The sequence below is a fragment of the Pseudophryne corroboree genome, chromosome 11 (genome assembly GCF_028390025.1).
Source record: "Pseudophryne corroboree isolate aPseCor3 chromosome 11, aPseCor3.hap2, whole genome shotgun sequence".
Lineage (NCBI taxonomy): Eukaryota > Metazoa > Chordata > Amphibia > Anura > Myobatrachidae > Pseudophryne > Pseudophryne corroboree.
Genome location: NC_086454.1, coordinates 173,901,569 through 173,912,662, shown reverse-complemented (window position 1 = coordinate 173,912,662; position 11,094 = coordinate 173,901,569). Strand labels below are relative to the sequence as shown.

At 43.7% G+C, this 11,094-nt stretch overlaps 2 long non-coding RNA genes across 2 annotated transcripts; one reads left to right on the top strand and one right to left on the bottom strand.

The window, feature by feature from the left end:
• Nucleotides 1–225: 225 nt before the first annotated feature.
• LOC134970075 (uncharacterized) lies at nucleotides 226–1,811 on the bottom strand. The gene is made up of 4 exons (XR_010189643.1): nucleotides 1,499–1,811; nucleotides 1,031–1,090; nucleotides 614–709; nucleotides 226–504 (listed from the first exon to the last, which is right to left on the bottom strand). It is a non-coding gene; the product is annotated as an uncharacterized LOC134970075 (long non-coding RNA).
• An 88-nt stretch (nucleotides 1,812–1,899) lies between these two features.
• On the top strand, nucleotides 1,900–3,266 carry LOC134970074 (uncharacterized). The gene is made up of 3 exons (XR_010189642.1): nucleotides 1,900–1,997; nucleotides 2,406–2,882; nucleotides 2,992–3,266. It is a non-coding gene; the product is annotated as an uncharacterized LOC134970074 (long non-coding RNA).
• The last annotated feature ends 7,828 nt before the right edge of the window (nucleotides 3,267–11,094 follow it).

Genomic DNA, 11,094 nt, shown 5'->3' with positions numbered 1-11,094 from the left:
TATTTGTTATTTGCTGGTTATCCTGACGAAGGGGCTGCGTACCCCGAAACGTAGAAATTGAAAATAAATGTTTTATGCACTTTATTCTAAGTCTCCGAGTGCCGCCGCTGTCTGCAATGTATATATATATATATATGTATATATGTATATATAGGTGTGTATATATATATATATATATATATATATATATATAGAAATGGATTATCGTGGGAGCCAATATGCCTTTTGTATGACAATAATTAAAAGTTTTTATTGTACAGAAACAAACGATATTTATCCTAAGCGTTCGTTATTGACACAACCTTCTAAAAATTCATATAAAACAATATTACAATCTTATACATAAATTACAGTTGGATGTGAGGATTTTACAGCCAGGTGATCACAGTCAGAACTCGAAATGGATGTATCTCCAACCAGATGTTTGTGATAAGGACTTTGTTAACCAGACGTTGCAAAACCCAACGCGTTTCGTCCGTTAGGACTTCATCAGGGGTTTGGAATCTGGATAGTTACAAATGGAAATATATAAATCATATAGTCTTCATTAATAAGACATATTATTATCCAGGTAAGTATTCCATTGAAATCTATTGTGGATTAACATACATACCAGTTCTTATAGTAGGAGTGATTACCATTGATTAGAAAGGTTTAGAATATCCAATGATTACATCCAATCACATATTCAATTCGATAAATATAATATCTGAAACATTATCGTTATAATAATCAATAAACATTATCCTTATACAAATGATAAAAGGAAGAGGGAGGGAGAGTCAAAAGAAGAGAAAAGGGAGGGAAAGTCGAAAGAATATTATGAATGTCAATATAAATCAAATAGCTCCGTATTTATCCACATAATCAACATCAATTCAGCTGATGGAAATGATACAAAGGGCAGGGTCTACAAGTATCAGAAACCACCAATAGTTATAGAACACTCCAATTAAAGTCCACATAAAACTTAAAATTCACAATATACACACAATTATATCCACATTACAACTCATTGTACAATACATACCTAGATAGACTTCAAAAAAATATATATAAATTTGGTTGAAATTAGATGATGTTACGTTCCCTAAAAGGGATAAAGATAAAATAGTTTTTTGTCACTCAAATGATTGTTAATAGGAAATGTTCCTGTAACATCCTGTTTACCATTAAAATAACATAGATGCTACCAACAAATCAGAGAAGATATAACAACTTCCTCAATTGATTATAAGAAACCATGCTGATGTCAGTATTTAATGTAAGGTATTTAAGGTGATTCAAATAGAAGAACTTTTTTATCCCAAACTAATTAATAAATGATGTCTTTAATCTAACATGCAATGGGGAGTGGTATATTCAATCAATCATTAGAGAGCCAATTAAGTTCACAGCTGTAATTTATAACCAGCAAGAAGAACTTTTTAACATCTGAAATACTAATCTTAACATCATATGGTATTTAATATTTGCACTAAATTAGTCTGGTTCTTACCTATTTTCAATCAAGAATGGTGGAACCTTATAGTCTACCTCTGTTTATACATGTCACCAAACAGAGAACTTAGGAAAATTTCAAATAGTACTATGAGGTCCTAACACATCACTAACTAATAATAAATTAATTAATCAGCCAGCAGGAAGTGATGTAATATCAAGGGAGCTATAAAGGGATGTCCTTATATTGCCTCTCATTCTGTAGTTGGGATTCAGTGAGGTTGCACTTGTTCCTGTAAAAAGTAAGTTTGAGTATTATAATTGTATATTTGGAACTTAGTTATTGGATGGTCTTTTTGAAAATTTATTAGATGAATGGATTCCTTAATTTAAGAGTAACTACTTAATTTTAGTATGATTGTAATATACTGATTTAGATTTACTTGTCCACAGGGAATAGTTTCGTTCAGGATTTGAAATTTTCCTAAGTTCTCTGTTTGGTGACATGTATAAACAGAGGTAGACTATAAGGTTCCACCATTCTTGATTGAAAATAGGTAAGAACCAGACTAATTTAGTGCAAATATTAAATACCATATGATGTTAAGATTAGTATTTCAGATGTTAAAAAGTTCTTCTTGCTGGTTATAAATTACAGCTGTGAACTTAATTGGCTCTCTAATGATTGATTGAATATACCACTCCCCATTGCATGTTAGATTAAAGACATCATTTATTAATTAGTTTGGGATAAAAAAGTTCTTCTATTTGAATCACCTTAAATACCTTACATTAAATACTGACATCAGCATGGTTTCTTATAATCAATTGAGGAAGTTGTTATATCTTCTCTGATTTGTTGGTAGCATCTATGTTATTTTAATGGTAAACAGGATGTTACAGGAACATTTCCTATTAACAATCATTTGAGTGACAAAAAACTATTTTATCTTTATCCCTTTTAGGGAACGTAACATCATCTAATTTCAACCAAATTTATATATATTTTTTTGAAGTCTATCTAGGTATGTATTGTACAATGAGTTGTAATGTGGATATAATTGTGTGTATATTGTGAATTTGAAGTTTTATGTGGACTTTAATTGGAGTGTTCTATAACTATTGGTGGTTTCTGATACTTGTAGACCCTGCCCTTTGTATCATTTCCATCAGCTGAATTGATGTTGATTATGTGGATAAATACGGAGCTATTTGATTTATATTGACATTCATAATATTCTTTCGACTTTCCCTCCCTTTTCTCTTCTTTTGACTCTCCCTCCCTCTTCCTTTTATCATTTGTATAAGGATAATGTTTATTGATTATTATAACGATAATGTTTCAGATATTATATTTATCGAATTGAATATGTGATTGGATGTAATCATTGGATATTCTAAACCTTTCTAATCAATGGTAATCACTCCTACTATAAGAACTGGTATGTATGTTAATCCACAATAGATTTCAATGGAATACTTACCTGGATAATAATATGTCTTATTAATGAAGACTATATGATTTATATATTTCCATTTGTAACTATCCAGATTCCAAACCCCTGATGAAGTCCTAACGGACGAAACGCGTTGGGTTTTGCAACGTCTGGTTAACAAAGTCCTTATCACAAACATCTGGTTGGAGATACATCCATTTCGAGTTCTGACTGTGATCACCTGGCTGTAAAATCCTCACATCCAACTGTAATTTATGTATAAGATTGTAATATTGTTTTATATGAATTTTTAGAAGGTTGTGTCAATAACGAACGCTTAGGATAAATATCGTTTGTTTCTGTACAATAAAAACTTTTAATTATTGTCATACAAAAGGCATATTGGCTCCCACGAGAATCCATTTCTATTTGTAATCTACTTTTAATACCTTATCTGACAGAGGGTATTTCTTGTTGGTTTGAGACTAGAGGTATAGCGCAAGATATTAGGGTTGATTTTTTGTTTTGTAATATATATATATATACCACATACCACAATGCCCATGATATAGTATACAACACACCGTAATGCCTGACACATTATGACACACACCGCAATGTCCGTGATACATTATGCCACACACCGTAATGCCCATTACACATTAAGTCCTACAGTAAGGCTTCTAATTACTTTTAAATTACCTGCTCTTTGCCAGGGGTTTCATGCTCTTGGTTCCATGCACGGTGCCAGGGGTTTTCATGCTCAGGGTGTCATGCTCGTTGCCAGGGGTTTCATGCACTGGGTGTCACGCTCGTTGCCAGGTGTTTCATGCACTGGGTGTCAGGCTCGTTGCCAGGGGTTTCATGCACTGGGTGTCATGCTCATTGCTAGGGGGTAGTGCTTGTTGCTAGGGCTGTGCTCCCAGTGCCACATATGTCCCCAGTACCAGATATTCCCCCACGGTGCCAGGTACTTACATGCCCCCAGTGCCAAATATAGCCCCCCCCCCATGTGCCAGGTACACATATAGCCCCCCCCCCAGTGCCAGATATTCCCCCCCAGTGCCAGGTACTCACATGCCCCCAGTGCCAAATATAGCCCCCCCCATGTGCCAGGTATACATATACCCCCCAGTGCCACATATGCCCCCAGTGCCAGATATTCACCCACAGTGCCAAGTACTCACGTGCCCCCAGTGCCAAATATAGCCCCCCCATGTGCCAGGTACACATACACCCCCCAGTGCCATATATGCCCCCTCAGTGCCACATATGCCCCCCTCCCCCTGTGCCACATATGCTCCCCTAGTGCCCCCCCCCCCCCCACGCTCCCCCGCTGTTTTGTGATGGAGGGACACGGAGGGCACAGCGCGCGCCTCTCCTGTGTCCCTCCTGGGTCTCCTGCGGGTCTGTTAAAGGAAGTGCCGGTTCGTGAGCCAATCAGAGCTCACGAACGGCACTTCCTTTATTAGACCCGCCGGAGACCCAGGAGGGACACAGGAGAGGCGCACGTTGTGCCCTCCGTGTCCCTCCAACACAGCAGCGGAGGGAAGGAGGGAGAGGAGACCGCAGATTGACATGCTGACGCTCGTCCGCATGTCAATCTGCGCTAAATCAGTGGCGGTGCCCCCGCAGCCCCTCACCCCCAAGCCACCGCGAGGGCTGCGGGGGCAGTAGTTACGCCACTGGATCGCAGAGCGGCTGCAAAATAATTTTGTGCAGTTTCAGAGTCGCTTCAAACCTACTCAGCGCTTGCGATCACTTCAGACCATTCAGTTCCTGATTTGACGTCACAAACACACCCTGCGTTTACCCAGCCACGCCTGCGTTTTTCCAGGCACGCCTGCGTTTTTCTGAACACTCCCTGAAAATGGTCAGTTGACACCCAGAAACGCCCTCTTCCTGTCAATCACTCTGCGGCTGCCTGTGCGACTGAAAAGCATCGCTAGACCCTGTGTAAAACCTGTGTTCATTGTAATAGTACGCTGCGCATGCGCATTGCACCGCATACGCATGCGCAGAAGTGCCTTTTTGTGCATCATCGCTGCACAGCGAATGAATGCAGCTAGCGAACAACTCGGAATGACCTCCTAAGTGCAGTATGAAAGGGGACATTCCCGAGTTCTGTCCTGGGATGCATCCGGGAACACATTCCCGGGTGTGACCCGGCTCTGTCTGTCTGAAAGGGGTATGATTTACAGGATATTGGATAACCATCATCATATTATTTTACATAGTATATGTCTTACTTAGCCACCATATATGTCATTCTGTAGTCAAATGTATAGGTGCAATTGATTAATATACTTATTTAGCCAAAAGTGATGCCGCAATATTTATGGACTAGCCAATTCTCAGATTAACAATATATTTACACTGGGCCATATTACTGAGGATATCTCCCAGAATATTATTATATCAGCTCTGACCCAGACCAGATATATTTGAATAACAAAAAAGACACCAAACAGGTAGCGGACCTTGGTTTTAATCATTTTATTTTCACTTTATTCACAGAAAATATTCTTGTATGTTCAATTGTATTGTCTTTTATTTCGTAGTTGGACAATTTAAATGAAATAAAAGAATAACGGTTATATTTTAATCTTCATTAGTGCGCCAACAAAGAGATATTCTCTTTCTTCTTTTGTTTCTTGTGCATCTCAGCTTGTTTCTGGTAGCAGCCCTGGTTATCTATAATGATGAATTTTACTGATAGATATTAAGCGGGGTTTATTCAATTCTAATATAAATACTATACAGCTTGTGCAGAGCAACATCCCAATTCCCCTTTTCCCCTTATGATCTAATTTCTCAGGCTGCCAAGAGGTGAAACCCTGTTGGGTATAACAACAGTGGGGGTCATTCCGAGTTGATCAGTTGCTAGCAACTTTTTGCTGTGCTGCGATCACATAGTCGCCGCCTATGGGAGACTGTATTTTCGCTTTGCAAGTGTGCAAATGCCTTTGCAGCCGAGCGGTACAAAAACAGTTTGTGCAGTTTCTGAGTAGCTCTGTACTTACTCAGCCGCTGCGATCACTTCAGCCTGTCCGGTCCCACAATTGACGTCAGACACCCGCCCTGCAAACTCCTGGACACGCCTGCGTTTTCCCAAACACTCGCAGAAAACGTCAGTTGACACCCATAAATGCCCTCTTTCTGTCAATCACCTTGCGATCGACTGTGCGAATGGATTTTTCGTTAAATCCATCGGCCAGCACCAATCCTCTTTGTACCCGTGCGGTGCATACGCATGCGCAGTTTTGCCGAGTTTTAACCTGATCATAGCGCTGCAAAAAGTTGCTAGCGAGCGATCAACTCTGAATGACCCCCAGTATTAGTAAAAGTAGGAATGTCTACCGACCATCAATAGTTTAGCAACATTCAAAGTCAGTGCCAATGTCAGAAGTTTTCCCCATTGATGGTGGAAAACCGATGCAGGATCATCGGCTCCTGCAATCTGATTGTATAGACCTGCACATGTGCAGCACTCAGCCGATGATGGTTTTTATGAATGTCTTTTTATATCTTTTACCATCGATGGTAGAGCCATCTTTAATATACTGGGGGGAAAACATGGAAAAATCTGTCAGAAGTAGGATTTGAACCCACACCTCCATTCGGAGAGCAGAACACCCAGAGAGGGAAGATATGATCTTGAGACTGGCGCCTTAGACCACTTGGCCATCCTGACATGATTTTAGGTTTATAGCTATAACTTATAAAAGCAAAGTATCGTGCTGAATGATGATTGTGATAAGTAAATGTATGAAAAGGTGTTTCTCTTTCTTCATAGCAACTATTCTAGATGAACAAAAGCAAGAGATCTGACTTCTTTTGTCACGATCCGGGTATCTGGACGCCATTATTTGCCATTTAGATGTCTCCTGAGGCTGGCTCAGCGTTCCAGGGCCGGATCTCACCTGTGTTACTGATGTCCATGCTCTACATCTCCCTCCTGTCACTCTGAGACGCTGTCACAGCAGCATCACGTTTGGCGTCTCCAGCCTCTGCGGCCTCCGCCGCCGCTCCTGTGTTTTCGGATTACTGATTGTCAGCATGGCGTTTCATGTCTGCCGCGATCCCTGCTGTCATCCATGTGGTTCCAGTGTGCAGGTTGCCAGTGTGACGTCTCCTGCCCTCCGCGGTCTGCGCCGCCATTACTGCCGAATCTCCACATGGTTTCTCAAACTAACTTTCCCTCCAAGTGCTAACATGGGCGCAGCCATGTTAGTTTCAATCACATGCCCCAGTTTCCACCAATCCGCTGCTTCTGGAATCTGCATAATTGCCCAGCCAATGCCTGCCTTGCTGCAGGTATAAGTATCCTGTGCCTGGGCCAGGAAGTGGTCAGTGCTTTGGTTGTCAAACCTTGTTCCAGTCTCTCTCTCTCTCCTGTGATTGTTTCTCCAGGTTTCCAGCTCCTGTTACCAGCAGCCACTAAGAGACCCGCACCTGCTTTCCATCTTGCGGTGCAGCCTGACTCTGCAGTCCTCCGTGACTACTCCAGCTTCCAGCTTCAAACCATCTGCTTCCAGCGATCAGCTTCCAGCAGTATCCAGCTTCCTTAAAGTGCCGATGTTGTTCCAACGGATACCTCCATATCAACAGTATCCACAAACCATCGGTAACCACCTTTCATCTTTCCAGTATCCACGCTCCCTAGCTTCATCCTATCACCTGGCTGGTTCCATCCGGCATCCACTCCGTGTTTTCATCATCTGACTGGTTCCATCCAGCATTCACAGCAGTCCTTTCAGCTACAGTGATCCAGCTCCAATAATTACATCTGCTGACGTGTTCCTCGGCTATCCTCACTACTACAGACAGGCCTGGTAAGGACAATCCATCTATGGGACTTTAACATCTGATCCATATCCTACCAGTGCTCTGTGGCTCCAGCCAAGATCTTAGTGATCCAGGAACTGTATCAATTAATCACTGCTTGTTCTTTATTTACTGCTGTGCAAAATACGGAGTTTGTTAATAAAACTTTTATTGACTTTTAAACCCTGGTTGTCATGGTCACACCTTCGGGTGATCCTTCTTCACTACACTTACATGTCCAGGGGTCTGATTAAACCTTCCAAGTTTAAGTTTATCCCAGCCCCTACAACTGAGGCTTCCTCCTGTCAGCCCAGACCCTCAGTTGTGACATCTTTGCTTGGACAGCAACTGTACTTCTGTAGTCAATAGTGAAACATAAGACTCTCCAGCCAGAAAAGTGTGCAATGTTAATAAAAATTGCGGTTACATTGAAACACTAATTTTCCATAAATTCATGTTCTTAGAATTCTGCTCTTATCATAATAAATTTACTAGGTAATCTGTAATAATGATGCAAAGCGAGAAGAGTTTATCACATAAACACTAGGTGGCAGCAGAGGACAGTAAAGTATCAGTCCATGTGACATAGAAAAGTGTTCCATGTGGTGTGATTATTGTCGGTGTTTCAATAAATTATTAAACATCCTGGCCAAAATGGAAAGCTCTACTCACTGGCTTGTGATGATTGGCTTATGAAACTATGTTTGCGAATAACTGAGTTAGGGAGACATTTACTAAGCAGTAATAAGAGCGGAGAAGTGAGCCAGTGGAGAAGTGCCAATGGCAACCAATCAGCAGTGAAATAACCATACCTCCCAACTGTCCCGATTTTTGCGGGACAGTCCCGTTTTTTGGGGACTGTCCCGCTGTCCCTCCCACGGGCCACAGTGTCCCACGGTGGGGGTGGGGTGGGGGGGGGGGGGGGGGACAGTTGGGAGGCTCTGTTTCTCGCTGCCCTGCTTAGCAGAGCAGCGGTGAATAGACAATGTGCGCATGTGCACAGCGTCTATTCACGATTGACAGGGGGAGAGGGGGCATGCCAGCAGCTCATAGAGCGCTGGCCATGCCCCCTCAGTGACTAAAACGGACCATCCCGCGAAGCTACGCCGCCTATCCTGTGGTCCACGACCCCTTTTCGGGCGCGCTGCGTGCGCCGAGATTTCCCTCTTTGAAGTTCTTAAATGTTGGGAGGTATGAAGTAACATCTATAATTTACATACTATAAAATTATACAAAGCTGCTGATTGGTTGATGGGGCAATTTCTCCACTGGCTCACTTCTCCGCTCTTATCACTGCTTAGTAAATGTTCCTCTAAAGGAGGGTTATATACACAATAATCAGAGATAGGCTAAACTGTCTAACTGTAACATAATATGTAAAGTATAACTACTATATAAAAATGGAGGTGTGATATACGTAATTTTATATGAATATAGGTCAAACAACTTTCTTATTTATTTTTATTTTTTTATTTAAATGACACTAATACATAACAATTCCGTCTCTCACACAGCGGATGCTCTCTCCAGACAGTATTAACTGCTGGAGAAAAATGTTGTGTTGAAAATAGGAATATCTTTTACTTTTGAAAACAGGTCCTTTTGCTGCCACTGAACTCTATGATATCCACCAAAAACGTGCACATCACATTCTGCAACCCCTTAGGCTGGGTAAACACTTGGCGATATACACCCAATATATCGTCTGATATGACGGATCGGATGATATATTGTTCACATCATCCAGTTTGTATTCACTATATCATTAACGATGCGCAGTCCCGCAGGTTGTTAGAGATGTACAATATCTTTAGTTTTCAGCAAAGGGATGCAGTGCAGGTAGACGCCAGGCTGGGAGAGGCGCTCAGTGCCCATCCGTGTCCTGGCTGGAAAGGGGGTGGGGTTACACAGCACCGATGGGCGGAGCTACACGGTACCAGGCTGCAGGAGGAGGACAGAAGCTGCTGCAGATCCAGCCAGCCAAATGGTATGTTGAAGGAGAGTGAGAAAGTGTGTGTGTGTGTGTGTGTATCTATTTGTATGTGTGTGTGTGTGTGTGTGTGTGTGTCTACAGTATGTGTGTGTCAGGGACGTGCAGTCAGGGGAGGCAGGGGAGGCAGTGCCTCCCCTGTCATAATGATTAAAATAATAAAAAGAAGATATTTATAACAGAGTCTGTTATCAATATCTTTTTTCCTTATTTTAATAATTCCCCCCCTGTGGCTGCTTGTAAGGGTGGGAGGCAGCGGGAGAGGTGCCTCCCGCTGCTAACATTAAAACTCCGGGCAGCGGGGGGCGGGCAGGGGGCGGGGCGCAGCAATGGGCTGTGAAAGCCCATTGAAAATGAATGGACAAGCGGCACCTATACTGGTGCCGCAATGACAGGGGCGTGCGATGAATGCACACCCCTGTCAGTGTCCAGATGTGATTGGCCCAGCGGATCCAGTGCTGGATCCGCTGTCCAATCACCCCCTTCCCGGCTGCAGCAGGCGCCGTGGGCTGTGTGGGCGCCCGCTGCAGCCAGCGCCGCTACTATGGGAGAGACGTCATGAGTCATGACGTCTCTCCCGTAGTACAGCAGAGACGAGCCGGCGGCGGACTGACGGAGGACGGACGGTAAGTATGTGTGTGTATGTGTGTGTGTTTTTTTTTTTTATGTGTTTGTGTTGGGGCACAGCAAGAGGGGCACAGCAACTGGGGGGCACAACAACTGGGGGGCACAGCAACTGGCACAGCAAGAGGGGCACAGCAACAGGGGCACAGCAAGAAGGGCACAGCAACTGGGGGGCACAACAACAAGGGGCACAGCAACTGGGGAGCACAACAACTGGGGGGCACAGCAACTGGGGGCACAGCAACTGGCACAGCAAGAGGGGCACAGCAACAGGGGCACAGCAAGAGGGGCACAGCAACTGGGGGCACAACAACAAGGAGCACAGCAACTGGGGGGCACTGCAACAGGGGCACAGCAACTGGGGGGCACAACAACAAGGGGCACAGCAAGAGGGACACAGCAACTGGGGGGCACAACAACAAGGGGCACAGCAACTGGGGGGCACAACAACAAGGGGCACAGCAACAGGGGCACAGCAACTGGGGGGCACAACAACAGGGGCACAGCAACTGGGGGCACAACAACAAGGAGCACAGCAACTGGGGGGCACTGCAACAGGGGCACAGCAACTGGGGGGCACAACAACAAGGGGCACAGCAAGAGGGACACAGCAACTGGGGGGCACAACAACAAGGGGCACAGCAACTGGGGGGCACAACAACAAGGGGCACAGCAACAGGGGCACAGCAACTGGGGGGCACAACAACAGGGGCACAGCAACTGGGGGGCACAACAACAAGGGGCACAGCAACAGGGGCACAGCAACTGGGGGGCACA